The following is a 6,440-nucleotide window of genomic DNA, read 5'->3' as shown; positions in this document are numbered from 1 at the left end:
TCCGAAACATAATTACTTTTTTATTTTTTTTTTGTCTATAGGTAAGCTATATGTTATTCAAGGCATCAATAGAAAACCCCATTTTTGTAGGTTCTACTTACTTTTCATTGGCTTCGGAATAATAGAGTAATTCGGAATAGCAGCCAAAATCTTGGGAAAATCTAAGTTAATGATCAATAGGTTTGGATAAATAATTTAGGAAGGATATTCTCATACTGACACAATACAAGGACAAGTATATGTGAAATCTATCCTTTCATAATTCGTAATTCATCCTTGTATTGTTTGTTGGATTAGGTCTAACTTTCTTGACCAAACTGCGAGCGCGGAACTTTACGAGATGAAATAGGGAAAGACAGAAGATAGAATAGAACTTAAAAGGATAATTGAAGTGACTCGTCTTCGAATCTACTTTGGTTGGAGTTCGAAAAAGGAATAAAAATAAAGTAAATTCAAGGAAGAGCTTTCTTTTTTTTTTTTTTTTAACAGCCCCTTGGCAGGTCGTGGAATGCTTTTGTTCTCCTCTTATTCCATATGGAATACAATCAGTTAAAATAAGAAGGAATAGGGGAATATTCGATCGTTCACTCCAAAAAGAGGGTCCTATTGAAAAAGAAATTATCCAAAATAGAAAGAAGTTTTTTTTTTCAAATTCAATTGTTTATTTATCTCTTATTCAAAAATTTCCCTGAAAATTGAATTTCTTTTTTTCATTCAATGGGGTTAGATGATCTAGTTCTTAATATTATTACTTTACTCAATTGACAAATTCCACAACAAATCTCTTGATTCGGAATTAGGGACTCATGTATCATCTGATGAATCCACTTTCTTTTACACTTCTGTATCTTACTCTATCTTGTTTTTTAGTATTATCTAAAATAACTGATGAATTATGAATTTTCCATAACTTAGGTAAATGCTTTACCAACATATGTAGTGTAGTAAAAAAAAATAAATGGAATTTAACTCTTTCATGCTTACTTTAACTAGTTATTTTGGTTTTCTACTGGCTGCTTTAACTATAACCCCAGCTCTATTTATTGGCTTGAACAAGATACGCCTTATTTGAATTGACTGAATAATTATAATTCAGAAAAGAAAAATCTTTCTTTGGGATTCCTGGCATTCTACGACTCTTTTCCAGACTAATTAGGAATTCTTTTCTTGGTCATTGAGATTCGTGGATAATTTAGAGTACTATTTAGGGATAGATCGTACCTCTTTTTTTATCCCCTCGAACAAATCGAAATGATTGAAGTTTTTCTATTTGGAATCGTCTTAGGCCTAATTCCTATTACTTTAGCGGGATTATTCGTGACTGCGTATTTGCAATACAGGCGTGGGGATCAGTTGGATCTTTGATTGAGTCATTTTTTTTTTTTGATTGACCTCCTCCAGACCAGAGAGGAGGTCAAATTGAAATTGGAGTTACAATTCAATTTTGTTAAGTTATTTTACTCTGCTTCGACATAAAATAGATGGAATCACGCTCTGTAGGATTTGAACCTACGACATCGGGTTTTGGAGACCCGCGTTCTACCGAACTGAACTAAGAGCGCTTTCATTCATTCAAAAAGAAAATCTTTTTCTATTCCTAATGTATCTCACGTACGTATAGTCTCCACAAATTCAAGTTATACCCACTTTACTTTAATTGATCTCGTCGCTACTGCCTATAAAGAAGAAAGAAGTAATAGGTAGGGATGACAGGATTTGAACCTGTGACATTTTGTACCCAAAACAAACGCGCTACCAAGCTGCGCTACATCCCTTTTCCAAATTAAATTGTTGTACAATGCCATTGTACACAATTCCTGTCTTCTTTTCCACATCATAATTTTCTTCTTCTTTCTTTCTCTATCTATATATAGAACCCTCGTGTCATTTCTTCTTTTTGGTCTCATATAATTAAGGAATTATATACATATAAAATCCAATATAATTTCGCCTATAAAAGAAGGATTACTTTTCCTTGGTAATATATAGGAAGAAGGGGTCATCTTTTTCTTTTTTAGGGATAGGAAAATTTCGTCGATATGGTTCATTTTATATATAGCATAACAATCTTGGGCAAGAGTTTATGATCATATATGTATTCCAACAAGGAAGGAGGATTTTCAATGCGGGATATAAAAACATATCTCTCTGTAGCACCCGTGCTAAGTACTCTATGGTTTGGTGCTTTAGCAGGTTTATTGATAGAAATTAATCGTTTATTCCCAGATGCTTTGTCATTCCCTTTTTTTTAATTCTAGTTATTGCTATGGGAGGGATAGATTTCTTCGTGATATGACAAAATTTGATCCTTTTCAATCTTTTTTTAGTATCGGAAGGAAAAAGAAAGAAAAGATGGATTGGGTTGAACCTCAGAGTCATTAAAAATTTGGTAAACCCCATTTTTGAAAATAGAAATTCAATTTAAAGGGGTACCCAAGCTAAATAAGGCCTCAGAAATCAGAGCATAGAAAAGGCGGGGCTGGCTAATTAAATGAAAGGATTTCGAACCAAAATCTTTGCTAATTCGACAAGGATTGTATTCTTTAATTATTTCTCTATTTTTTATTACTTAATTAAAGAATAAAAAAAAATTATTCTAATGAATTTTATTCTTCTTCTTCGGATTCAAAATAGAAGAATAAAAGAATAAGTAGAAGAATTAAGTTAAGTCAATCCAAAAAGAAAAGGAGGTTCATGGCCAAGGGAAAAGATGTTAGAATCAGAGTTATTTTGGAATGCATCAGTTGTGTTCGAAAAGGTGCCAATGAGGAATCGACGGGGATTTCTAGATATAGTACTCAAAAGAATCGCCACAATACACCCGGACAATTAGAATTCAAAAAATTTTGTCGTTATTGTCGCAAGCATACGACTCATCACGAAATAAAGAAATAGGAACATCGTGTGTTTGATCTTTCCAAACAACAGAAAGAGTAAGAACTTCATATTTAATATATAAAGAAAACATAGTATAGAATACAAAATACAAATCAACTCATCTGATTTCCGGTAGATATTATTTCATATGTATAGAGGGTATTCATATACTATAATATGAATCAAATAAGATATGGATCAAAGAAAAACTACTTCTTCTGGATCCTAAATTAATAAAATAAAGAAGTGAATTTTCAAATTTTCAAATTTTAAATAAGGAATAAATCATGTATACATCTAAACAACCTTTTCTTAAATCTAAGCAACCCTTTAGTAAATCCAAGCAAACTTTTAATAAATCCAAGCAACCCTTTCGTAAATCCAAGCAAACTTTTCGTAAATTCAAGCAACCTTTTCGTAAATCTAAACAACCTTTTCGTAGGCGTCCCCGGATTGGCCCGGGAGATCGAATTGATTATAGAAACATGAGTTTAATTAATAGATTTATTAGTGAACAAGGAAAAATATTATCGAGACGAATAAATAGATTAACCTTGAAACAACAACGATTAATTACTCTTGCTATAAAACAGGCTCGTATTTTATCTTTCTTACCGTTTCGTAACTATGAGAACGAAAAGCAATTTCAAGCCCAGTCAATTTCAATAATTACAGGTTCTAGACCCAGAAAAAATAGACATATTCCTCAATTAACGCAAAAGTACAATTCCAATCGAAACTTAAGAAACAACAACCAAAATTTAAGAAACAACAACCGGAACTTAAGTTCCGATTGTTGATGTTTTATTCGAATTCGAAAGGGCCAGACCTATATATATTATAAAGAAAGTAATCCAGCTCGTTGATTCCTACCACTTAATCTTAATTTATTGTATCTTCCCGGAGTTCCCTCTCCGGGAATTCATCTTTTATTATTCCAGTATATTACTTTATTTATACCTTTAATTGATGATCTTTATTTTATTGGAAATCGTGTAAAGATTATTTGGATTTGATACAGCTACTTGTGCAAGCATTTTACGATTAAGAATCAATTTCTTCTTGTACAGGTTGTGTATTAATTTACTATAACTATCGAATACTTTATATACCCGCGTTGCTGCGTTTATCCGAGTGATCCACAAACGACGAAAATCCCTCTTTTGCCTACCTCTATCTCGATGAGAGGAAACAAAAGCTCTTTTTACCTGTTGGGTAATCATTCGATTAAGTCTTAAATGAGCCCCTCTAAAGTTTGAGGCAAATGAACGCATTTTTGTTCGTCGTCTCCGGGCTATATATCCTCGCGGAACTCTGGTCATTGAATCAAATTAACCTTAATGAATAACTAATGATTTCTCTTCTTTTAGCCACCCTTTTTCTCATTAATAACAAAACTAATTATTCCGATATATAAAATATTAATTCCAATGGCTTTTGCTATAGTAACCTTCCCAACCACGATTTTTTATTCCACTCCGTTCAGTTATTTCTATACGAAATAACAAATTCATTCTAATAATACTAAAAAAAATAGTGGGTTCCATCGTTTCTATGGTTCCCTTTTAAACGGTGAGGCCCTCTCTATACACCGGAGCCCTTTCTTTCATCAAAAGGTATTGCGAACTTGTATAGTCCACATTCTTTGGCTCTACCTATCCATTATAGAGTAAATAGCTCTTTTCACAATAAGAGTTATCCATACAGTGACGGTATTTAATTATGAAAGTTGGCTAAGTAGCTGACCCTGTTAGTCCGTTCTTTTAAGATAAAGGAGCATAAGCCTTTTTCTTTTTATTACTATTTCCTCCGCTTAATGGATAACCATTTGCTACCAATGGGAGAATTGCTTCTTATTTCCAATTTAGATAATTGGATTTGCACCAAAGGAAACCATAAATTCCATATACCATAGAAATCTAGGATAGAGAAGCTATATCCTATTCATTGGTACTAATCATGGATACTTCAATTTTTTTTATATTTGTTTGAAGTCATGATCTGAACGAGTCGCACATACACCCTAGCACATGTTCCTCGACGCTGAGGGCATCCTTTAAGCGCGGCCGTTTTTCGAGCATTTCGTATTGGCTGTCTTGCGTTTCTAATAAGTTGTTTAACCGTCGGCATGTTGTATGTATATAGAAAAAAATGGATTGGTTTAGATCCATCTTAACCTGATGATTGCTCATCATGAAGTCTTTCTATTTTCTATTAAATCGAGGAAAACACGAATTTAGCTGTGAAATAACTTTACAAGAAATCCGGACACTACCAATCCTTAAACATTTCTGGAAACCACACTGGATCAGTATCGCAGTGCTTGTCAATCATTTCATCCCCTACAATATCGACAAGTCCATAAGCTTTGGCTTCGTCTGCTGACATAAAAACATCCCTTTCCATGTCTTCGGATACAACCCAAAAAGGCTTGCCTGTTCTTACTGCATAAACCCTTGTGATCATTTCGCGAACTTTGTGTAACTCTTCTACTTCTAGTAAAAATTCTGGTGTCCTTGCCCGATAATAAGCACTAGCAGGTTGGTGAAGCATAATCCTCGCGTGAGGGAATGCTATACGCTTGGTGGGTTCTCCTCCAAGCAGAATGAAGGACGCCATGGAGGCGGCTATTCCGAGGCATATTGTATATATATCTGGTGTCACCGTTTGCATCGTATCAAAAATAGCCATTCCTGAGATTAGCCACCCGCCTGGGGAGTTTATAAACAAAAAAATATCACTAATTCCATCTTCTATACTCAGATATACCATGAGACCTGTAATATGATTCGTGATCTCGCAACGAATCTCTTGACCTAAAAAAAGTGTCCTTTCTCGATACATAACATTGTATAAGTCAACCCAAGTCGCTTCTTCATCTCCAGGAATCCGGTAAGGTACTTTTGGAACACCAATGGGCATATTAGATTAATATTATTAAATTTAAGTAAGAAAACCACACTTTAATATGGAAACGTAAGAATGGAACAGAAAGAAAGAATCCGCAGTTTATTGTCTTAATTTTTATTCTTATTCTATATGAATATTATAGATTCTATTAATACGTAGATTGAAAGGTTATACATATAAGGAATGTAAGACAGATTGAATAAAGAAAAGGGAATGGGTGATTTGAATGCTAAACAAAGAGGGGTAGCGATCTATTCTTCGTTTTTTCCAAATTGGCCAAGTTACCCATTGCATATTGGCACTTATCGAGTATAGAATAGATCTGCTTCTCTTTCTTCTTATGAACAGAATTGGCTTCTTATTTTTAATGGAATGAAATAAATATTCGCGCTTTCTGACACAGAATCCCCTAGAAGGGTTAGGTACATAGGATATGGATAGTCTTTTTCAATGCGATAAAATAAAGCGACATCGTGTCTATTTTTCTTTGCTAAAGGGGTATTTCCATGGGTTTGCCTTGGTATCGTGTTCATACTGTCGTATTGAATGATCCGGGTCGATTGCTTGCGGTGCATATAATGCACACAGCTCTAGTTTCTGGTTGGGCTGGCTCAATGGCTTTATACGAATTAGCAGTTTTTGATCCCTCTGAT

Source organism: Triticum urartu, unplaced genomic scaffold (assembly GCF_056163025.1).
Source record: "Triticum urartu cultivar PI428250 unplaced genomic scaffold, HENAU_Tu73 scaffold460, whole genome shotgun sequence".
NCBI classification, from domain to species: Eukaryota; Viridiplantae; Streptophyta; class Magnoliopsida; order Poales; family Poaceae; genus Triticum; species Triticum urartu.
The sequence above is the reverse complement of the archived record's forward strand: the minus strand, read 5'-3'. Positions refer to the sequence as shown.